Source organism: Mus caroli, unplaced genomic scaffold (assembly GCF_978045245.1).
Source record: "Mus caroli unplaced genomic scaffold, Mus_caroli_1 scaffold_8, whole genome shotgun sequence".
Lineage (NCBI taxonomy): Eukaryota > Metazoa > Chordata > Mammalia > Rodentia > Muridae > Mus > Mus caroli.
In genome coordinates this window covers 75,523,114-75,547,982 of record NW_028227263.1, presented here as the reverse complement: position 1 = coordinate 75,547,982, position 24,869 = coordinate 75,523,114, and the positions used below count along the sequence as shown (strand labels likewise).

General features: G+C 40.7%; 1 long non-coding RNA gene across 2 annotated transcripts in view; it reads right to left on the bottom strand.

Annotated features, from left to right (window-relative positions):
- The window catches only part of LOC110299240 (uncharacterized), a 60,052-nt gene extending 35,476 nt beyond the window's left edge, over positions 1 to 24,576 (bottom strand). Inside the window, exons 1-4 of one of the 2 annotated variants that reach the window (XR_015047732.1) lie at positions 24,478 to 24,576; positions 22,434 to 22,527; positions 21,909 to 22,063; positions 17,902 to 18,251 (exon numbers count right to left, since the gene is read on the bottom strand). This is a non-coding gene — a long non-coding RNA (uncharacterized LOC110299240). Of the gene's footprint in view, positions 1 to 17,901; positions 18,252 to 21,908; positions 22,064 to 22,433; positions 22,528 to 24,477 lie in introns of those variants that run through there. The other variant, XR_002378440.1, reaches the window with a different exon arrangement.
- Between the last annotated feature and the right edge of the window lie 293 nt (positions 24,577 to 24,869).

Sequence of the window (24,869 nt, the reverse complement as noted above, 5' to 3'; positions counted from 1 at the left end):
AATCTTTTGCAACATAATCTGGGAATTGATTACAGTTTACAGATGTGCAAGAAATAATGTACTTAAAAAATACCCCCAATGATGTGAAATAGAGATCATTAGCATTGATGAACAAATGGAGGGGTTTTCTTTTGCAAGAAATTGTGTGATTACTTTTATCTCAGTTTTTTGTTTTGTTTTGTTTTGTTTTGTTTTGTTTACAGCAAAAATATGACAGCAGTTCCTCTAGACCTCTAAATCCCAATCAAGAGTAAAACCAGGGGAATACCTCAGATTTATGTATGTATATACACATATTCACATGCATAGTTATTTGTATACATATATTCATTCACAGAAGTTACACATGTATCTATGCATATACATACATATATATATACATACACATAAAACCATGTGTGTGTATACATATTTTACCTGCATGTACATACGTTACTATTTTCAGTACGTTTAAAAGGAAAACAACTTTCTCTTTTAAAGGATGCATAAATGTGACCTCTGTCATACCCAGTTCCAAAAGTCTAAATATCTCCCTGTGATCCTATAATCTTACAGGGACCATCTTCTGCCCTCTCCTCTATTCAGTATGGTGATATGGGAACTGAGATGGAAACCAAGCTCTTGCTTTCTATTTTTTGTACTTAATGAAAATTAGGCTCATATTCTGAAATTTAGGTGTCTAATACAAAAAGACATTGACATCCTGAGTTACTATTCTTATGGAAATATCTCAAAGGAACTTGTATCCTAGGTGGATTCTACCACTGCATAGGAGATGACAAAAGGTCTTTCTTGGTCTTCTAGGCCCTAGGAATACCTGGTGAGTGCCAGAAGCACTTACAAAGTGAAGAAAGCTAGACAAGCATATAGAGGAGCAAAAACACAGAAGAGAGACCACAGAAATGACTTTATACATATACAATCAATTCGGTGAGCTTGCCAGGAATACACAATGGGAAAAAGACAGGCTCTTCAACAAATGGTGTTGGGAAAACTGCAAATCCACAATCGGAGAATTGTATGACAGCTTCCTCTTACACCATCCACAAAACCAAAACGGGAGTGAGAATGGATTGTAGACTTCAAGAAAAAAAACCTGAAACTGTGAAACTTCTAGAAGAAGAGTGGGAACAAGGTCACAACATTGGCCTGGGTGTGTTTGTTTGGAAATGAGCCCAGAATCCCAGACAACGAAGATGAAGGCAAAAGGAGACAAGTGCTATTACGTGAAGATGGAAGGCTTCTGCACAGTGGAGAAGCCAGAGGGAAAAAAAAAGGAGAAAATATTTATAAACCATATGGCAGATCAGACATGAATTTCAAAAATATGGAAGAACTTTTACATCTCAATAGCAAACAACTGACAACCAAATTTTCAAAATGGGCTAAGAATGAGAACAGACATTTCTACAAAGAACTGTTCATGGTGGCTCCTGCCTATAACCCTAGCACTTGGGAGATTGAACCTGAAATTCTAAGGTAATCTATACCGTACAGTGAGTCCTTCTGTCCAAGGAGCGGGAGGAAGAAGCACCCTACAAGTGGCCAAAAAAATGTGTTAACACAAGATCCATTGTTACTAGTAATCACCAAAACACCTACAATGGGGGATGAGAAAGATGACTCAGCAGCTAAGAATACTGATTGCTCTTTCAGAGGACAGGAGTTTGTTTCCCAGTATCCATACTGGGTGGCTCATACCCACCTGGAACACCCCATCCAGAGCATCCAATACCTTTTTCTAGACTCCGGAATCACCTGCGAATATGTGTGTGTGTGTGTGTAGTTGGGTGGGCATGGGTGTGTTATGTACCTCTTTGTGTACACTTTGGTGCACATCTCTGTGTGTATACAGTGGAGGCCAAGGTTGACTCTGAATGTCTTCCTCAATCACTCTCAACTTTGCCTTTTGAGACAGAACCTCTCACTGAACATGAAAGTCATCATTTGAGCTAGGCTGACACAACGATGAGCACTAGGGATCGAACCTCCCCTGGTGCTGGGAGCACAGATGCAGGCCACCACATTTGTTTTTATCGGAGTATTGGAGGTCCAAATTCAGGTTCTCATGATTGTATGTAAAACATTTTGCTAACTGGGCCATCTTTCATTCCAAACAGCTTATTAGAAGCCATACATCTGTTCTACAATTCAAAGAGGTGAAATTATAAATCGTACTTGTCACTTCTCCTTGTCTTTAGTTTGCGACACTCTACATCAGTGAAGATAACATTCTCCTTTGAAGAATTATCAAATAAGAGATTAATTTTCCCCCATCCATTCGTCTAAATTCTGCATTTAGCTTTGGTCCTGCACTGCAAAGGGAGATGGAGACATGGTTGAAAGTTCAGAGACTAGAGATTCAAATGAGAGAAACAAAAGAATTTTGAGACATGTTTAGAAAATTATCCTGCTGAGAGTAAAATAAAAGAGGATGAGTCTAAGAAATGACCTATGAGGAAATTGCAGGTCCATTTTCTCCCGAGGTAAAGGTAATAACACTTGAGGGAATGGACTTAATTTAGGAGCAATTTTATATGTACAGAAAAACATTACATTAACCATAAAAGCTAAAAAGAACTTGTAATGAACAACAAAGAGAGGCAATAAAACACCATTCCTTTGTACCTAAAATAATGCTACATGCAAATGAGACCTTCAATAAATAATCAGGTGCTATGGAAGCTGATTGATGGCGACAACGGTGATGTGTCAGAATCACTTCCTTGGGAGTTACTTTAACAACCCTGTCCTACCCAATCTTTCAGTATATACCTTACATTACTCTAGCACTGAGTTAACGCAGCCATGCTCCTTCACCACACTTTGCAAGCAGCATCTCCCCACCATTAGCTGAAGGGAGATTTTACTTGGTGGATAAAATGGTAAGCCTCAAATAAGGTTACTTGCTAAACTCTGCCTTCAGCCCTCAGAAATGTCTCTATCACATTAGATGCTCAGAAAAAAAAAAATCTCTAGATTGACCTGTGTCCCTCCCTCTTGAAGTCTGCATTTTTCCTGTTCGCTGACTTTATGTCTCATCTTCTCCCAAAACTTTGTGAACTTGATCTTTTTCTCTTCTCAGCCAATGCATTTACTGTGCAACATATAAGCAAAATCAGTAAACAAACTAGTAATAAGCAAATGTTAATTTTCACAAGGGTGGGGCATCAGCCTTAATAATGATTACTTGATCCTTAGGCTCTTGATTAAAAAACAAACTATTTTTAGATCAAATGTGAGATCTTCCCATTTTTCCAGCTTTCTTCTACTCTTGAATGAATGAATACAGCATGTTCAGTGACAGCATCTCAGCCTCTCATGACTTCCTCATATGTAAATGTTAGTCCAGCAGTGAGGTAGGAAGGTCTAAGCTGTTCCAGTGACCTTGAGTTTCTCACCTGTTGACCTTATTAAGGATCCATACTACTTAAGCTTCCATGATTTTTCTGCATCACTTTGCTACCAAACTCTTCCCTTACTGATATTTTCACCTGTTCATCTTCCTAAAACTCATCTGATTAAAATTATTGTCACCTGTTTGGACTTTTGTCCACAGATAAGTACTTTAGTCATCTTCTGTGGGGACCTTCCCATCTTCCCTGTCACCAGGTCTCAGCCTGCTCCAGTTGATTTCTGCCCTGTGCTCACAGAAAATGGGCCCCATTGGCTTCTGAGGCTACCATCTTGCCTGGCTTTGTCTTCCGTAACAAAGCAAGAACAATTGTCCTGATCTATTCTCTTTCTTGGGAGACTGTTCTAGACTCCTGATGCCGTGGACCCTGTGATTTCTTCAGCCTTTCTGTTCTAACAGGTCTATACTGCATCTGACAACTTCATCACTATTTAAAGCTAATATAATAATCTTTTTCCCACTTCACAGATGATGTGTGATATGGTTCCCCAATTCCCTTCTCCCCTTATTCATTTTCAGATTAACCAAAAGAAATAAAATATCATCTCCACAAAGGACTAACACTAACCTCCTTAACAAAATGCCCTGGACAACCACATTCTCTCTCATGGGCTTTCCCCTCAGATCCCCAGAAAGAGCCTTAGTTCCCAGGCCTGAATTCTGGAACAAGACATTTGTTCTCCAGTGTTTTCTTCTCTATGGCTTCCACAGTTGCCTTCCCTCTTCATAGCCCTTCGGAAGTATCACTGACCCAGCAGAACTTTCCATATTTTAGGAAAATACACTTATGCATATACCAATGTTCTGTGACACTTCCTGGGATTTCTTTTTCAACTCACAGTTTCTGAGGTGTATTGGGATAATTACTTAGCTAATATTTCAGCAGATGCTCTGAGGTTCTCAGTTCCTATACAATTTATCTGATTTAGGTGTATATTCACTCTTTTATATTTGAAACAAACTTGGCACATTCAGAACCACCAACACAAGTCACTTTAAAAATAGTTCTCCTATGCCAATTAGACAGTCTCAGGGCTCAGGTGTGGTTATATAGTATTTATGTGGTTATATAGTATTTATCTGTACATCTAGGAGAAAACCTTTGAAGGACTCTAGAAAGTTCCTTCTCTGTAGTTGCAGTCAAGTACTGGAAGGGAAAATGTTTCTAAGTTGGCGTGTGTGTGTGTGTGTGTGTGTGTGTCTGTGTGTCTGTGTGTGTGTGAATGTGTGAATGTGCATGATTCTTTTGTCCTAAAACATTATTTTATGTCTTAATCCAAGTAGTTTTCTTTAATATCTGTTGAGAAAATTGAAGCAAACCGTAGTCTTTGGGAAAAACTAAGAAAATTTGGCCTCGAGTGCCTGAAGCTCAGAGTCTATGTAAACATAGTCCATAGAAAGTCATGACCAGGTAAGAACTAATATGATGACTGTGTTCTGGGTCTGTTTCATTGAAACAAGGCTATTTTAAACATAATATGGGTTGAGGAATTTGGGGCAGTCCCTTTGTGATTTATAGAAGATATTAGGGAAACAGAATTTGCCCTCTTACAACTTTTAGTGTCATTTATTAAAAGAACTTAATGGGGCTGGAGATAATGGCTCAGAGGTTAAGAGAAATAGAAGCTCTTCCAGAGGTCCTGAGTTCAGTTCCCAGCAACAACATGGTGGCTCATAACCACCTGTAATGTAAGCTGGTGTCCTCTTCTGGCCAGCAGGCATACACACAGGTAGAACACTATATGTAATAAATAAATCAATCAAAGAACTTAAGCATAATTGACCCAACTGAAAGCTTCAGGACACTATTACTAGAATGTAGAAAGAAAATTCCGGGACAGGCAAGATAGAAGTCTCAAAAGTTGCTGCAAGGAGGTAAATGAAGAAGGAAACAAACAAACAAACAAACAAACAGTAAACAAAACAGAAAATAAAACCAAAAGAACCATTATGCCTTTTTAACTAAGCTGGCATACAGGTCAGTCAATCATATCACATGATTGTCAGGGAACCACATGACAGGAAGAAGAGCCAAGTATCAGGGAAGACATGCTTAGAGCAGAGACAGAAAGAAGGAAAGAAAAACTGACAATTTTCTGTGTAATACAAAAGAGCGGACAGTGCTATGAAGCTACATGGCTATCACCCCAGTAAGCTACTGTGCTGACCAATAGGAATTCTGAGAAGAAAAGGTACAATATTTCATTAAAGGGATAATTACTCTGCCCACCTCTTTTGAATAGCTTAAGGGGAACCCATCTTCCTAGAAATGGTCCCTTCTATGGGTCATTACGAATGTTACCTGCTCCCAGAGGCCAGAGATGTCATGCTCTTGATCAGAAGGAAATCATTTTTTCCTTCTGAAAATAAAACCAAAAGAACCATTTGCTGAGGTGTCAATTACTAGCAACTGGTGTCCACCTTGAGAAAATTATAACCTCTCTTCCTTTTCATTTTTCTTTAATTTTTTTTTTTTTTTTTTTTTTTTTTGGTTTTTCGAGACAGGGTTTCTCTGTGTAGCCTTGGCTGTCCTGGAACTCACTTTGTAGACCAGGCTGGCCTCGAACTCAGAAATCTGCCTGCCTCTGCCTCCCGAGTGCTGGGATTAAAGGCGTGCGCCACCACGCCCGGCTTGTTTAATTTTTTAAAAAGATTTATTTATTTATTTATTTATTTAATGTATATCCATTACAGATGGTTGTGAGCTACCATGTGGTTGCTGGGAATTGAACTCAAGAACTTTTTGGAAGAGCAGTCAGCGCTCTTAACCACTGAGGCATCTCTGCAGCCTCCTTACCTTTTTATGATGTCAGAAAATAAGAGATTCTGTGAAATTCTTGGTGAGAGATAGAAGTTCATAAGGGCCATGGTAACTGTATCTCACTTTCCTCAGGGGAAAACATGGCGTCTGGCACCTATATGAAGCCAATGTTCCAGCAGATGAACCCAACCTAGAAGAGACTGTGAAGGTTCTGGGTAGTTCTCATCCAACAAAATCCTCAGAGAGGGTTGAATAAAGTTCTTACCTTGTATGTAAGATATATTCAGTTTTACTCAGTAATTTAAGAAAAATTTAAAAGGAAGGTAGTAAATACATGATCATTTCCCAAGCATTCTTTTCTATTGGAGAAAAACAAAACAAAGCAGCCCCGTCCCTCCAAATTCGAACAAACAGGATTTTAAGATAGGGGTCTGTGTAGCCCAGGTTTTCCTAGGACCCACTATGGGGTCACAAATGATTATGAATTCTTGACCTTCCAGAATCGATCTCCCCACTGCTAGCATTATAAGTATGTGCCACCAGGCCTTCCTGTCTTCTCCTTTTGAACATTGGAAAAGCATTGCAAGAAGGGGTCATCTATCTCTGCCACACCCTTCCCACTCTTATGCATTACTTTATCATGGGCTCAAAAGCAAAGGGCTAGCTGACTATGGACTGGACTGCAAAAATCTATAGACATAGATCTCCTTCTTATAAGTTGAGTATCTCAAGTATTTTGAAACACTGCTAGAACACTGACTAATATTTTTCCCATTTAATCGGGATATTGATTGTTAAAAATGACAACAGGATGAGTTTAGAGGTAGATGCAGAGCTTTAAGGAAAAAGAATATATGTGCATCTGGCAATAACAGGGATATAGGGAGCACTTCTTAGAATGTGTTGTCCAGGAAGATCAGCTTGATAAAGATTAAGCAAGAGTCTAGATGGAGAGTTGGGCAGTTTGTGGACATAGGTGAGTTTTGTCATGGCAAATTGTTTTCTGTAGGGAAAGACGTACTAGAAAGAGTACACACTCACTGGAGAATGGATGGTATCAGAATTTGCAAATTAACTTGCAAGTAGGCAGAGCCTAAAACAGACTGCTTTCCGGAGGAATGTTTAGAGTTTCTACAGCAGGCTTCAAGACCCATGGCCCACCCCATGTATCTGAATGCTGCCTCTGTCTAGCGTTTCTTCTCCACCATGTTCCACCTTCCTGTCTTCCTTGGTGCATGCTCTCTGCATCAAGAGAAAATGCTTCTATTTCAAAGATCATCTAAGTAGTTCTATACTTATGTGGCATTTCAGACTAAGATAAAAAAATAAATAATGCTGTTAATTGGCAACCCTTAGTAAGACTGCAAATAACTTTTACTAACTGGACGATTTGAAAAAGTGATCGATCGTAAGACAGAAAGCAATTTATTATCTTGGAGAAAATATGTGAGCTACTTGAGGACTCAAAAACATGTTTTAAAGTATGTAGATATTAATTATAAAATGTAGATTGTGTTTAGAAATTAAAAGAGTATGTATAGAAGCAGAAAACTTGTAGCAGAAAAAATAATGAAAGATAGAATTAAAGAAAACTTTATTAAGTTCACAAACTGACATAAAAGTTTTCCTTAAATAAGTTCAAGGCAATGCTAAGTAATTTGGGGGGAATAGTTTAAAAGGTTGGCAGGATTATTAAGTAATTAAATTCAATATCATGTAGACATGTAAGAAGAATAGTAGAAAAGAGAAACACATGAAAAATAACACAAAAGAAGACCTTCAGTTTTGTTGTTGCTAATGTCAACAGTAGTAGAGAAGAAGCCAGGCCCACTTCTGTGATACAATTTGTGTACCTTGCCACTGATCAAATTTCCTCTTGCACAAAAATAGGTCATAAGTACATTTGAAACAATCTAAAAACAGAGACCTAGGAACCCTGATTCCTGTGAATCAACCCACAGAAAAATGAATCCAAGTTAAGAAATATTGAATAGGGACTTGTGGTTTGAATGAGAGTGCCTCTCTTAGGTTCAGGTATTTAAGCACTTGGTTCATCATTGATTGTACAGTTTGGGAGGGATTATGGAACTCGTGGGACATACAGCCTTACTAAGGGAAGCAAAACACTTTGTGTGGGCTTTGATAATGAAAAACCTGGCCCGACTTCCAGGTCAGACATTTTACTTCCTGTGAGCATTTGAGATGTAGTTTCTCAACTTCCTGTTTCAGCCTACTGCTATGCCTCCCCTGGCATCCTAGACTCTCCCTCTGGAATCACAGCCAAAATGAACTCCTTCTTCTAGAGATCTTTCTTGGTGATGATGTTTTAGCTCAGCAACAGACACAAAACAGATGCAGGACTCCATCCCTAAAACGGTTGCTTCTTCACGTTCACCCTGGACGATCCATTTTAGGAATGCAGTTAGAAAACAAAATCAGGAGTCTCTTGTCATTGGAAAACAGTCACAAGTCCAGTGTCACTGTTCTTTGCCCATATCAATGGATTCTAGGAGCCTTCGTGTCAATGCCGAGAAGCAGAACATGAGTTGTCTGCTGTAATTCCGCTATCTGGATTGGAGTGAGACTTAAAACTATAGCCAGTGATATTGTCTTCAGCTCAGCTTTTGGGTGATTCCACTGCACCAGGCTCAGGAACCTGCCCGGATCTGATGTAACCTAGCTTGTATTAACTGCCTTGGCCCTAAATAAAAATTGTTTGGGAGTTAAATGATTATCAGTTTGTTACTGTACTCTGAGTATATCTTCAGGGTTAATGTTATCTCTAAAAAAAAAGAAAAAAATTAGTTCAGGGGTGGTGGTTAATTTTAATTATGAGAGTTATCAACAATCCTAAAAGTGACCTGTAAGATGATTTGTAAAAGACAACATCATCTGGTTCTAGTTATAAAAAGAGCTGATTGGAGGATGAAGTCATTTAGATCTTGCATGTTCCCTAAAGACCCACAGCATAAAGAATGGCTGCCAGCCTGTACATTTAGGATGTAATGGAACCTTAAGAGATACAAGCTAGTAAAACAAGCTAGGTCAGTTGTGACTGGCATGAAAGGAGGTGTCTGGACTTCTACCCACTCCTAGTATCATTTTCCCTTCTGTCCACTATGAGGTGAGCATCGTTCTCCACCACACAAATACTCCTTCCATGATTTACTGTGTAGCCACAGCAAAAAGCCATTAGCCAAAATGAGCTTCTCTTCCTTATAAACTGCTTATCTCAGGCACTTTGTCACACAGATGGAAACAGGGGGATTCGTTTTCCAAAATAGATTTCTTTACAGTTATTCTCACACATATTTTAAAAATCAGTATAAAAAATGACTCATTTTGATGGCACCGTTTTTTGTTGTTGTCTTTCTCTTACAGCTTATAAGTTCTCTTCTTCCTTTCCTCTCTCTCTTGCCAGCCCTGTTCTCATAAATAATGTGAGCCACCTAGTAATAAGCCTTCCTGTATCATTAAGTGTTATTGTCCTTATACAAATATAATCCTGTGATCATCTATGTATAGATATAGAGGGAAGGTATATATCTAAGGGTTTTTATTTTTCTAAAATGATTCATGTTTCCTACATAGGAGTCTCCATATTTTTATGTAATTCCACTACTCCATTGATATAGCTTTAATTTATTATTATAGTGGTTGCATAATATTCCATGCTGTGTTCAACTGACTGTTTTCTAAGTGTGAAAGCGCTATAGCAAATATGCTTATACATAGGTTTTTGCAGTGCTTAAAGGGGGTTGCTTTTCTGGCTTGGGGTAGATTTCTACTAGTGGAACCACAGAGTGAAAGGCTATTCATGCTTTAAATACACAATCAGATTGCTTAACACTTCAATAAATTGTGGTTTGAATGCACATTTTCCTGCACCTCTTCCTGCACATCCTGTCTATAATAGAGTCTACCAGTTTCTAGATGCTTGTTATGGTTGGCCTTTGTTGTCAACTGATTAGATCTGCAATAAACTGGAAAAAACAGGACTCTGGGCGTGTTTTTGAGGGAGTGTCCTGGAAGAACTGACTAAGAGTGGAGATGACCTATTGGCCTCCATCCGGACAGACTGGTAAAACCCGGGGTGTAGATTAACTAACTTTTGCACATTATTGCCATTATGATAATTAAAAAATATTTTATTTGAGAAAAAGTGGCAAAAGATGAAATGATCTGAAATTTGAAAGATAAAAAAATACTTAAAAGGTATTCTTGTAGAAAGATTTTCATTTTATTGAGTATGGAACTTGAAAAGAAAAGGGTAAAGTTCTGTGGGAGCTGTAATCATCAAGGCAGGGGCAAGACAAATCTCTGAGGTGGGTGGTCTGACATGTGCTCATCCTATAGGTGTGAAGTGCAGGCATGCTGCAAGATGTGCATACCCAGTAAAGCCAAACAGTGGGCATATGTTCACTGTTATGCCCAAATTCACAGCGGAAAAAGGAGGCAGGTTCTGGTTTCCAAGTGAACAATGGCCCTTCATTCTTTTCTCTGGCTGAATATTTTTCACTGTGGTAAAATGAACATAAGGTCACTCTGTCTTACCACTTTTACATGAACACTGAGTGCAATTAAATTTACCCACAATGCTGTGTAACCATGTAGACCATCCAATCCAACCTGAAGCTCTAGGTCTTAGTGTTTTATTGCTATAAATAGAGACCATGGCCAAGAAAACCCTTATAAAGGAAAGCACTCAATTGTGGGGTGGCTTATAGTTTTAGAGCATGAGACCATTATTATTATGGACTGAAACATGGAGGTAGGCAGGAAGGCATGGTGCTGTAGCAGTAATTGAGAGCTTTACATCCCGATTTGCAGGCAGAAAGAGACCAGGCAGAGAGAGACTGGGCCTGGGATGGTCTTTTTGAAAATCAAATCTTACCCCTAGTGGCCTTAACCCCGCCAACAGCTCACCAGCTGGCAAATAAGCATGCAAACGTATCAGCCTCTGGTGGACAGTCTCATTCAAACCTCCACACTCTATGAGAATTGAACTCTTTATTTCCTCCATCTCCTAACCTAAGAGCCACCATTCTGCCTTCCATCTATGTGTTTGACTACTCCAGGGGATTTTCATGTATAATACCCATTTTTGCTATTTTCAGTTTGATCCCCTCCTTTCCCTTTCTACCCTGCTCTGAAAATTATTTAGCAGTATTTAGAAAACACCATATAAAAAGTCATATCCCTCAGCATTTGCTACTAAATGACTAAGTACTTGTTAAGTGCCCTGAAAAGCTCTAGTTTTGTTTCATTTGTGTTTAACGTTTTTGATTGGTTTATTTCCTTTAGAATAATATCCTCAGGGTTCATCCATGTAACATGCACTTTTTATCTTTTGCTTGTAACCCTATGTGCCTATAATGTATGTGTGCTTGTGTGTGTGTGTGTGTATATATATATATATATATATATATATATATATATGAGTGTATGTGTGTATGCTTGTGTATGTTTTTGTGTGTGTGTACTTTTGTGTGTGTATGTACATGTATGTATGTATGTATGTATGTATGTATGTATTTACGTATGTATAAGAGAAAGATGTATGATATTTATATGTATGCATATGAGGGGCTGAAATGTTAATGGTTACACTCCACTGTCTTTGAGATAGCTCTCTTACTATTCACCACTGTGTACAATGGGTTACTTGGCCTGTAAACTTCAGTGCATTCTCCCATCTCCACCTTCCATCTCAATAGAGGAGTCTTGGGCTTACAGAGACAGACATGGGTTCTGGGAATCCACTATCTAGTAATCATTTTTGCTTGCCAAGTGCCCTTTGAGCTATCTCCTGAGTCCTGGTGGAGAACAGTAGGCAATCAGTGCTGAGACCAAGCATGCTCAACATGCCTACCTGCAAGTACAGCAAGCGCTACAGTTTATATTTGCATTTTACGTATAATAGTAATATTTATTGTTAAGTGTTTTATGAATTTTGGAAGTATTTTGAAGATTTTTCCATGTTTTGTTTTGAAGAAGTAATGTGAAAGAGCTCAAAATTACATCATTGGGACTTCTAAAGGGGTCTGGGAACAACATGGTGATTGTTCATCCCTTGGCTGATGTGGAAACAGTGATCTCCACTTCCAGAACAGAATAAAATTTTTGGTGCAGGGTGTAGATGGATACACTTAGCATATGCTAATGTCAATGTCTGCATATGTGTGGGATGAACAAGCATCCATATGCATGTATAAGTGGAGTAGACATAGGGTGTAATTCCTCTATTATTCTCTGCCTTACTGTGTGTGTGTGTGTGTGTGTGTGTGTATGCATTCATATGCACACATTGAGAGGTCATAGGACAATGCCTGGTATCTTTCTCAGTAGCTTCCAATCTTATTTTTTTGAAGCAGAGGCTCTCAGTGGGCTTAAGGCTCACTGTTTCAGGTAGCTTGGCTGGCTAGTGAACTCCCCCAAGGATCGACCTAGGATGACACACACTTGCAGTCATGGTCAACTTTTCCATGGAGTACAGAAGACTGGAGCTCTAGTCCGGTTGCTTTCATAGAAGGTATTCTTACCCACCATGTTCCTACCTCACTTCTTACACCAGTGCCTTTTGCTAAAACTAGAGCACACCAATTGTCTCACCTGATTGGTCAGAGAGCTCTGTGGGCCCATCAGTTCCTCGCTCTCCAGTGCTGGAATTACAGACAAATGCCACATCTGTGCTTTACACTGGAGCTGGGTACTGAACTCATATCCCCATGCCTCCTCAACAAGCATTTTATCCACTAATCCATCTCTCCAGACCTTTAGAATGGAATGAAAGTTCTAAGAAGGTAGCTACTGTTCCTGAAGGGACAGGAGAACAGGAAGTGTGGGAGGGATCATTGCAATATTGAATCCATCAGTCTAACAACCAAATAAACAAAAATGCTCTATGTTTTAGAAATGCTCCAAAATTCTGATTCAGCTACAGACATTATACTAGAATAGCAGGATAGAATAAAAATCTCTAAAAAACTATAAATAAATAAATAAATAAATAAAGACTGGAGACCACTTTAATGGCAAGGTGGTCATAAACTGGAGTGTTAGAGTTTCACCAATATGACATCATTCCCAGTGAGACACCAAAGAGTCCACCATCTACTCCCTCCGCATTCCCCTCTCACACACCCCCTCTCCTCTTAGAGAGATGATGAAGCTGCTTGTGCCTCACAGAAGGATCATAAAAACCTGTATCCCATAAGCTGAAGTCAGCCCAATGAACTACACAAACAGCAATAACCAAAACAAAGCTAGCAGGAAACGCGCAGCATCTGTTATGATCGCACAACCACAAGACAGCTGTTTAATCCCAACTGTTAGCATAAGATCATTTGAGTGTTTGAAGAGCGATCCCATTTGGATATCCCCCCACTTATTTATTTATTTCCTAGCTTTTCCAAGAGTGAGGCTTTCTCAGCTGGAGGACACGATCTGTGCTCCTGGCTCTCTCCCCACTTTCACCCGCAGCTTCCGAAGGAGAGAGGTGATGTGATTTTTTTTTTTGAACTATAAATACTCAAAGGGGAATGTGGATGGCTGTGTGGTCTTCTAATGGAGCAGGGCATGGCCTCTTTCTCGGCCTCTGGGACCCAGGTTTTGCTCCCCAGAACATTCATAAACCATGCTGGTCAGATTATGGGAAAAGGCCCTCACATGAAACACACTGGTGGTCTAAGCCAAGTTCTGGTACGGCTGAATTTTCTCAGCACCACCCAAGGTTGGAATCAGTCCCTGTGAAGTTCAGTTCCAAAATCCAAAACCAAAGTCATTAGGTTCACAATTGTTTCGGAAGGGTCAGTGAAGGATGTCAAGAGTTTGGGTGGCCCGTTTAAATGCCCACAATGGAAATGTGGGTAAGACATCCAGCTAGCTCAGAGTGGTACTATAGATCTCTCCTCTCCTCTGCTCTCCTCTGCTCTCCCTCTCCTCTCCCTCTCCTCTCCCTCTCCTCTCCCTCTCCTCTCCCTCTCCTCTCCCTCTCCTCTCCCTCTCCTCTCCCTCTCCTCTCCCTCTCCTCTCCCTCTCCTCTCCTCTACCTCTCCTCTACCTCTCCTCTACCTCTCCTCTACCTCTCCTCTACCTCTCCTCTACCTCTCCTCTACCTCTCCTCTACCTCTCCTCTACCTCTCCTCTACCTCTCCTCTACCTCTCTTCCCCTCCCCTCCTCCCCCCTCCCCTCCGATTAAATCCATAACCCCTACTTGTAGCTTTCCCAAATGCTCTGTGAAGAACACACTCTTCAAGATGGCTTTGTGGCCCAGGTGTCATGCAAGAGGCTGGTGACAGCAGTAGCTATTCAGAGCTGATCACGTTGTCTCTGAATAAAAGGAATAGGCCATGGAAACAGGACTAAGTGTTAACCTTGAAAGCTGCCTGAGATGCCTACACCACACAGCTCTCCTCACTTCCTCTTTGAAATATTTCTCCCCAGCAAACCCTCCATGTTGGTCTGTGCAGAAAGAATTATGAATACTACTAAGCTTCTCGTTGGGGAGAAAGTCAAAGCTCAAGTCTTTGAAGGCATAGGAAAAAATTGTCCTAAATCTGACTCTAGAACAATTCTTCTCTAGGTCATGTCAATCTTGGAAACAGAAGGAACGCCTTTTTTCTTTATGCATTTTCAGCTGTAAGTTTATAAAAATATCTGTTGTATAAGAGCAAGTCAGGGTTTGGAAATGACAAGTATTGTGGTAAGAATTCTGGAATGATCGCAGAATGAATACTCAATGCAACCATCATTATTGCCCTTGTTTACGATATCACTACACCTCCTTGAGCTATTAGCTTATCCTCTTCTTAAGCCCCCTCAATGAAAAGGTAAGCTCTATACTGACACTACATTAATATCTATACATATCCTAAGAAAGAGAAAGGCAGTCAGCGGGGTGTCAGTCAAAAGATTAACCACCCATGACAGAAAGAATTAAATTCTTAGGTCAGTCTATGGCATGAGTTTTTCTCATACTTAGATAAAGCATTTTACCTTTACTCTGCTATTTTTTATCACACACACACACACACACACACACACACACACACCAGTTGCATCACACAGGAGGGAGGCAGAGGTCTCTACAGATTATGAATATCCATCTCAATGTTCAACTTCCCCAACACAGGACAAAATCACCAACATCTTCAATGGGAGAAAAATCCTTTATCGGCTGATTCATTTCCATGTTTTGTTTCTGCAGGAGACGGGATATCCTGTGAGTCTATGAGAGGGACGGGACTTGGTGGGATCATTTCAGATATGCCATTTAGCATTATTATTGTGGTTGAGATGGTGAATCTGGTATTATATTTATCAACTAATTTTCAGTTTTGCCATTTTCATTTTCTTCCCCTTCCTTCCCCTTTTACCCTGATTTGAAAATTACTTAGCAGGAATTGGAAAACATAAAGTAAAGAAGTCATATCACCCTGCATTTGCCACTAAATGACGAAGCAGTTGTGATGTGCCCTGAAAGCCCTTAGTTGTGTTCCATTCTGTTTTCTGTAAGTTTGGAACCAGGAGGCCACACACCTTCCCCTGATGTTAGAGGAAGGGGAACACAGGAACCAGGCTACTGAGAGACATTGCAGTGTGAGCAAGCTCACAGAAGTCCCACGTATCTCTTACAGGCTCATTAGTCAGCCCAAACCAGGAAATAAATATCCTCCTGTTTTGTGATCACCCCCTAGCTACTGCTGTAACAGGAAACATAAATGAGAGGAAGACATCTGAGCACTCTGCCGTCCCAGTTGGAAACCAGCCCTTTCCCATACCTCTCCTGAACTGTAGCTCTGAAGGAAGGAGCCCCTGATTCCCCCACTGCTACTCCCGTTACCTTTGAGACTTGGAAACAAAGTTTCGGGAAACTATTTGTGTGGATTGTGAGTTTTGGTTGCCCTTTTGGTCAGGTACAAACCTCTCCGATTTACAGAGACTTGCTTCTGTGAAACACGGCTGAGGATTTTCTGCACACCGTGTATTTCATGACGTAGAAAACAGATCTCTGCCAGAAGTCAACGAGTTGGGATTTTATAAATAGGTTTATCTAAAGAGGAGCGAACTAGAAATAAGATTGGTTGACACCTTGGGAAAGGGAACTTTTGAGAAATTAAGCAAATATAAATTAACCAAAGCTGATTTTGCTTTGCTCAGTAGGTAGACCATGGGCTTCTGTTTTTTGGGGGGTTTGTTTAGCTCTCTGAGTCGCTCGTGCCAGGGTGGCTTGACCTTGTTCCTGGTTATTTTGAGTACAATTCACAAGCAAAAGCCTCAAGGTTCCAGACCCCAGAAACGGTAGCTCCCAGTTAGCAGCTCCAGTGGAAGCCCCACCATATATTCCCTAGACGTCCCTATCAACCACCCTGGGCACACTCACCAGGGCAACGCTTCGCTTCATCCTACCTCCTGCCCAAACTCTGTTTCCTGGTTTGCCCATGTCCTGTGATATACATAGCTCTGAAAATTAAGATTGCAGCTTTGATTTCTCTAACCTGCATTTCCCTTCCAGATTAGTGTGGAGGCCAAAGGGAGTTTCTGCTTAACGATTATCTACTTCTCTGATTATTTCATTATGTAGCATTTTCCTTGTAACTCGGAGTTATGAGCAAGACTTGAGAACGTCCTTAATATTCTGAGGTATAACCAGAACTTCAAAAATTACCTCCCTCATATCCTTTGATGGCTTGTATCTGGGGAACGTTTTGAAAACAGAAAGTGTTTGTGGCTGTCTTCTAAATAGCTGGTCTGTTTCCCACTGAGTCACCTCTCCCCTCTCACCCAACAATACACGCTAATTATGGGGGCAAGTGGAGGTCATGTCCCTGGCTGGTTCACCCCTATTTGCCCTTATGAATCTGATTGGACATAACTCAACACAATGTAGAGAATTCATTTAATCTGACTCATTAGACAATTCAAAGAGAACATTTTATACCTCCAAGTACCAGAGTAGAATTTGTTTGCTTGCTTCATTGCTTTTTGTTATTTAAATTGTGTGTGTGTGTGTGTGTGTGTGTGTGTGTGTGTGTGTGTGTGTGTATTTGGTAATTTATATCCTGATATCTAGAAGGAAGATAATTCTCACAATTAGGTACAAGTATGTTTGATGGATTTGAGAGAGAGAGAGAGAGAAGAAAGGACAAGAAAAGCAGGCTATGCAGGTGTGTCTCCATTGGTAGAATGCTTGCTCCTTATGCTTGGGTTTCTTTCCTGGTAACATATAAACTGGCTATGACAGTATACTTCTTCAGTCCTAGCACAAAGGAAGTATAGAAAGATTAGGAGTTCGAGTCCAAACTCATCTAGACAGAAAGCTTGAGGCAAGCCGAGAACAATGAGATCCTATGTCCAAAAAAAGAAGAAAAAATATTTCCATTGAACAAAAATCTTGAAAAATGAGTAGTCTAACAAAGCATTTTATACAGCCCCCTCCCCTAAAGGAAAGGCATGCCACCCTAGTTCTAAAATTTCATTCATTCAAACAACTGAGGTGAAACATGGATGCTGGGATTTCAAACACCCTTGCTACAGGGATGGTGTAGACAAGCAAAGACGAGGACTACACTTTGATCATCAACACATTAAGTTTCACTTCATTGTGCAGGTCAAGACTGAATTTTAGTATCAATTATCACCTGTAACTTTGGGTCCAATCTATGTAAGCCTAAAATATTTAAAAATCTTCCAATTTAATTTATTTCATATGGCCCCATAATTTCCATTATTTTAAAAAATATATAAGCGTGTATTTACAACTTGAAACAAATCAGATTTTTCAAAAAGGATTTTTACAGCAAACCAAGTTGATTCAGAGTTTCCCATGGTGACAGCGGTATGAGACAGATGATCTTTAGGAACTAATTCAGTATTGTAGCCATTCTATCAGCACGTGGTATGACTACCTCCTCTCTTTGAAAAGCAAGTGCTGAGTAGGGGACCATCTGTAGTTCCAGGTCTTGGGTAAGTGGCAGAATGAATGATTAAGAATGGAGTTCTCATCTGACAGCGATCTCTCATTCCTATTGTCTCCACCAGCTTCATCTTGCCATGTGAGAGCCTAGGAGTATCTATCAGTGAGAAAGAGGCACCTGGTTAATAATCTTTGATGGGCCAGGATTTCACAAACTCTTTGTCCCCTTTCCCAGTGAAGGAGGCATTTTCATACTCTTCAAGCATCGAGTAAAACAGATCTCAGAGGAATTTTGAATTTCTCTTAGCATTGAGAGCTGACCACAGGATGAAGTACTAAGAATGGAGATTTCACCTGACAGCAATCTTGGCATCCTTGGTGTGGGCTCTGCCAACCTGAATCAGTAAGCACAGACAGCTCAGTCATGACAAAAGACTCTTCATACATAACATCTTCAGAACCACAGTTAACAACTTCAAAGCAAGAGTGAATATTTCCAGCAATCACTTAAACAAAAAGATGCCCTCGCTTCTGTTCACCAGACCCTCCCTCCTTAGCACTTTTTAACTTAACTAAAACAAAACCTTAACCATGTCAAACCTGTGAAAAAGGAAGAAATCCAAAATCCATTTTTTTTTTGTTCTCTTGAACCTTGTTTAAGGTAGAGACTTACAGTGTGCATCATTACAGAAGGAGAGCTTACCCAGGGTCACCCTCGCCCTGACCCTGAGCACCAAGACTCTCATTCTGTAAACTTGCTGGCTGAAGAAAAGTTAACTTGGCACCCGTCTTAAGTATTGACTCTCTGTCTTGAGGGTGAGGGCTGTAAATTCTCTCTCCTAAGATCCAAGTCGATTTGTTATCAAATCAGGCATTGAGAAGCTGATTCATTGCTATTCAGCGCTATGCTGATTTATATGCAGAATGTAAAACAGATGCCTTCTGTGATACATATTTATGGTGAGTGCTGTTCGAGGAAGATTTATTACGGATTCCTTTGTCGGGGTTTGCATGAGCAGAGCCATGATGACTTGTGTTTCCTCTCAGCTGCCAATGCCAAACTCATTAAAAAGAGGTGTGACTATTAATATACATTGTAATACTGACAGCCTCTAATTTATAACACCCTGGCTGGTTGGAGTAGCCTCCTGACTTGAGAGGTGGTTGCTGCATTTTTTCCTCTGTAGCTAAATGGTGCAAATAGAGATGTATATTCTTCCGTTTTCATATTCTCTCTCTCTCCCCTTCTGTCCTTCCCTCCCTCCCTCTTTCCCTTCTTCTCTCTCTCCCTCTCCCTCCCTCTCTTCCTTTCTCTCCTTACCTCTTTGTCTTTTCTTAAGTCACCTAAGTCAAGGTACAATCTGCTCAAAAGAGCCAACTGCTTCAGTGATCTTCCCTCCATAACCCTCCCAGCCCCCAGACCAAATTCAACTGGAGTTTGTTATAGGGCATAGCTTGGCTTTAATGCCCTGCAGTCTCTCTCTCTCTCTCTCTCTCTCTCTCTCTCTCTCTCTCTCTCTCTCTCTCTCTCTCTCTCTCTCTCTCTCTCTCTCTCTCTCTCTCTCCCCCCACTGGGTTAGCAAGGGGGAAGTTTCAAGTAGCTCACATCAAGCATTCTTGGTGGCAGATGTGATGCCAGGTTCGGAAGGTGCAGAGCATAAGTTGCTCTGTGCAAAGAGAATCAGAAAGTCACAGCCCAAAGGACAGGGTTGAGAAGGGCACATTTCTAACGACTGAAACCTGAAGTAGATGAGGGCAGTGTTCCAGGTTAGGAAGGAGGGACAATGACATGTCACCTGGATCAGGAACTCAAACCCTGGGGAAGGACTCAAGGACAGCCTTGGGTGATGCTCAGATAAGGGAAAGACACAGGAATGTGTGGAAATTAGCCTTTCCAGTACCTCATGCTTGATAAAAAAAAAAAAAGCACTACATACTACACAGAAAGCAGAGTGCATCATTACATGAATTGGGAGCTGGAGAAGAACACCTTTGAGAGGCAATGCCGTAAGACACAGATCTTGAACAAGTTCTTAGAAACTCTGTAAAGGCATGTTTTCTAAGTCGGCAGAAACTATCCAAGTATCTGCCCATCTTTTTAGGCTGTGTAATCAGCTGTGTAAAGACTGCCTTAGATGCAAAGTTCAAGAAGAACAGGAATCACAAGGTACACTATTTGAATGTCATTGGCAGAGGAGTCCAAATAAGGGCTGGCTAGCTCTCAGGTAAGAAAAGACTCAAAGTTTAAGTGAAAGCTGAATTCTTCAATCAGATTTTCTTTCTGCTCCAGGCTCATAGGTAATTTCGAAGTGGCCATTTTGCAGATTCTTTCTTACACATGGTTACGGGGCTCATCAACTTCCCTGTAATCCAATGAGAGAGACAGAAGCATCCTGACTGGCAAGGGTGTGTTTTTCATTGTTGACCACACTTGATAGCAAGGGAATGAAGGTGGTTGCCAGCAGCAATGTTTTGAAGTAAATAAACAACTTTAAGATGTGATTTCTCTGCATCATCTAAATTCAGTGCAATTGTCCCAATATATGCAAATTCCAAACTCCAAGCTTCATCCAGTATTAGACTGAAAAAATCCTTTAAAAAAAACTCCACATGCTAGCTATGCTCTTCCTTATTCCCTGTATGACATGGTATCTTGACACTTTTTACATGGCAGGTACACTGGATGAGATGCCATAATGATTTACACCATTGTCACCTACAGACTATTTACAAGGGTTTGCATACATTCTTTGGAAATAGTATACTGTGTCCAGTTGTAATGGAGATGACCATCTTCCAATTTTTGTGTCTTATGGGAATCCTGTCACCAATCCCCCCAGGATTCTCCTCTGAGAGCTAGAGAGCTGTGATGACTAGTTTTGGTTGTGATATTGATTGATTGACCCATGGCATTCTTCAGGCACATGTTTGGAGGTGTCACTGAGGGCTAATTCAGACAATTTTAACTGAGTGAAGATAGCCCCTTACCAGGCCCCATATTAGACTCCTCCACCGATTGAATGGAGTATCTTAGATCCAAGGGAGTATCTAAGCTGCCAACTGTAGCTCTGTGCCAGCGTCTCCTCCCTCTGATTCCTGATCAGCTGAGAAGTGAGCATGCCATCTCCTGCACCCACAGTTCCCTCCTTGAAGGACGATGCCTTGGGTACTGTGAACCAAAATAAAACTTTCCTCCTTCAAACAGGGTTTTCTCGATCCCAGCAATGAGCAAAGTAACTAATGCAACAGCTAAATCTCTTATTGGAAAATAATGGGGTTTCCAAAAAAAGTTATGACTTTAAGTAAAGAGAGGTGGACTAGGTAGTTCCCAGACCAAAGTTCTCTCAATTAACAATTAAAACTGGCCGGGCAGTGGTGGCGCACGCCTTTACTCCCAGCACTTGGGAGACAGAGGCAGGCAGATTTCTGAGTTTGAGGCCAGCCTGGTCTACAGAGTGAGTTCCAGGACAGCCAGGGCAAAAACGAAAACGAAAACAAAAACAAAAACAAAAACAGAAACAAGAAACAATTAAAACTGTATGATTAGCCACATATTTCTAGAAAATATCCCCGTGAAACTCATACATGTACTACGACTAACATAAAGTGAAATTGTATGTGTGTATAACACATACAAACACATATATGTGCAATATATATGTAATTATGAGCTATATGTATGTAGCCTATAGATAACAATGTATAAAAGCCAATCAGAAGACTCTTCAGAGTCCCGTTTGCTATGTCTAGCCACAGGGATGACCATGGGAGCCAAGCAGTCAGGTAAGAGGTGTCTGAGAGAAACTTCACTCACTCAAGGTTGTGGCCCACCAACTTGGTTTCATCAACTTGAGGGCCTAGGCGAGATCCAAGCAGGAGCACTCGTCAGTTGAGTCTCTGTGAACTCCTATGGGTCCAGGTTAGTTGCCCCTGTAGGTTTTCTTGTGGTGTCCTTGACCCCTCCGGCTCCTACAATGGTGTCATAAACCAAAAACGCTGGGATAAAAATTTTAAAAATTGACATATGAAATCTCTTAGATATGAACAACTATGTGTTTTTTTTTTCTCCCTCTGACCTCCTATGAGATTCAAGGAGCTTTAGAGTGGGCTCACACCGAAAAGAATTTTCTCTTCCACTCCCCCTTCTCCTCGTCTCCCTTCCTTTCCAATGTATAGAGAGGATTTCAGAATCTCAACAGAAATCTCAGCAGCATCAGCAACAGAGTAAGGGTGCTTGATAGCAAGACAGCAAAAGAAATCGTGGATGTCCGTTCAGCACCATGATGCTCCTACCATCCACTGGAGCAGTTTGAAGAAAGGCTTTCATTAACATACTTACACAGCAGTTGGCATACTTCTGGTAAGAAAGGGCGTAGCATACTGTTTTCCCTCTTGAATTACACTCTTTGAGTAAAATGTTTGCAAGGAAACTCCTGTAGAGATAGAGAGATGGCTCAATGAGAGTAGTGAGTAAAGTGCTTACTGAACAAGCATAAAGACCTGAGTTCAAATCCCCAGTACCTATATAAAAACTGATGTGGCAATGGGGGTCTAAAACCTCTAGGATTGTAGGGGCAGAGACAGAAAGATCCTCTGGGCTTAATGGCTGGAACAGTAAGCTTTGGGGTCACTGGAAAGACCCTGTGTCAAAACGAAGGTGAAGAACAGAACTGAGTACACAGCCATCCATACATGTATGGACCCACACAGATCACACACACACACACACACACACACACACACACACCACATATATATGTGCACAAAACCTAAATAAACAATAGCAAGCACTTTCTCTTTAAAAAGAGGACTGTTTTGTTTGTTTGTTTATACTCCAGCCCTAATGTCCTTTCTGGAATTAGGCCTGATGTCTCCGTCATTTCAATATCAGTCAACATGCCCTCACGAGCCAGGTACTAAAGCTTACAGGGCCAGTCTGAAAAGAGAACAGAGCCAAAGGCTACCCAAATGCAAACTGGTAGCATAAAGAGCCCAGGGAAACATGTAGCTGTCACTAGCAATCAAACTGGAGGCCAGAGAAAACTTCTCTTTGTACAAAGAGCTGATCGCATGTTGACAGCTGGAATCTACATGGCTCCTTATTCAATAACCTCGCGCCTTGCCCGAATTCCAACATCAGCAGCACAATAGTGGCCCAGAAGCAAACTGACACATTCCACATGGTCCAGCTGTCCCATCCCCTCTCTGAGGGCCCCCTCTCCTCCTTCTCTGTCTCCTTTCCACTCACTAAACACATATCCAACCTAAAGGGGACCTACATCGCGGATATCATTTCCACCTGCCCTTTAATGCTTGGTTGTATGTGGAATTTGACTCCTGTGTGAGAGATGAAAAAACAAACAAACAAAAATAACCAAAAACTCAATACAGGAAATAAACAAATAACAAAATTAAAACAAATTCCTTTCAGCTTTCCTGCAAGTGAGGGAAAATATGTATGTAACCAGTGTGTGCCCCAGCACATTCTTGACAGCACACCACAATCCCTTTCTCTATATCAGTGTATGTGGCTTAGTTCATGACCTTTAACACAAGGAGATGTGACCTGTGGCATATCCAGTGCTAATTAGTGCAACTTGTTTATATTGCCTGATGTAACACAAAACAAAACAAAACAAAATGTCATCTGGGAGGAGACATAAAGTTTTCACAATACCCAAGAGCCCACAGCATCTTTTTTGAATATAAGTACATTTTGTTTATAACTTTGGCAGCACCAATCATACTTGTTTAATATTCCCCATTAAGTCAGTCCAGAATGTTCCCAGGAAGAAAGTTACATTAGGGGCGATGTCTGTTTATAGTATTGTGTACTTTGTTTGACAGAGAAGTGCAGAGGGTTGAGGATATACAAGGTATGACACAGAGACACAGGAACCAGTCCCCTCCCCACAGTGCAGACATGCACTGTTTAAAATTCACCCTTGGCCAAGGCAAGAGGGCACACCTCAAGTCTCAACCAGTCAGGAAGCTGAGACAGGTGGATTACAAGATTAAGAGCTCAAGGTTAGTCTGAGAAAATGGCAAGTTCCCATGTCTCGAGGGCAAAAAGAAATATATCCCAGGCAGCATTAAGTATTAAGCATAAGGCTGGAAAACTGGCTGAGAAGGGTGTATGACGAGGCAGCCATTATTAATTTCTACCACTAGGGGGCAGAAGGTAGTTCTTTTCCGAACTGACTGCTAGGCAATCAACCATCACATCCTTGTAACATTGAAGGCACTTCAAAAAGACTCAGATGTTTAACTATTACACTAGTGATCATACATTCATATTGGGCTGCAGGCCAAGAGAGAGAGAGAGAGGGGAAAAAAAACCCAGAGACTTGCAGCTGAAAGGCTATAAAGTAGTGGCTTTTTACCTTAGAGCGGAAACCATCTTCAGTGACAAATTTCAAAGGCCATATGTAGGCGATTTCCATGAAAAGCAGGCGACCCCAAATTTCTTTGTTTAACTAGGAGCGATCTTCTTCACAGAACAAGCGGGTTCTCCCCTTCCGTTCTTCTGGTTTATTACGTTAAGGAACTCCCGTTCCTTTCCTTTCGGGTGGCAATATCAGGATTCAAGGCAGAGCGCTTAATGCCAAAGGGTATTTCATTGACACTCTCACCACCATAATCTTCAAGGACTTCACCCCAGGCACAACAGTACTGAAGGCAAATGAACGTTTAGAGTGTTCACATAAAGAACGATGGTTTTTGTTGTTGTTGATATTATTTTGTTTTGTGTTTTTGTTTTGTTTTTCTTTTTAAA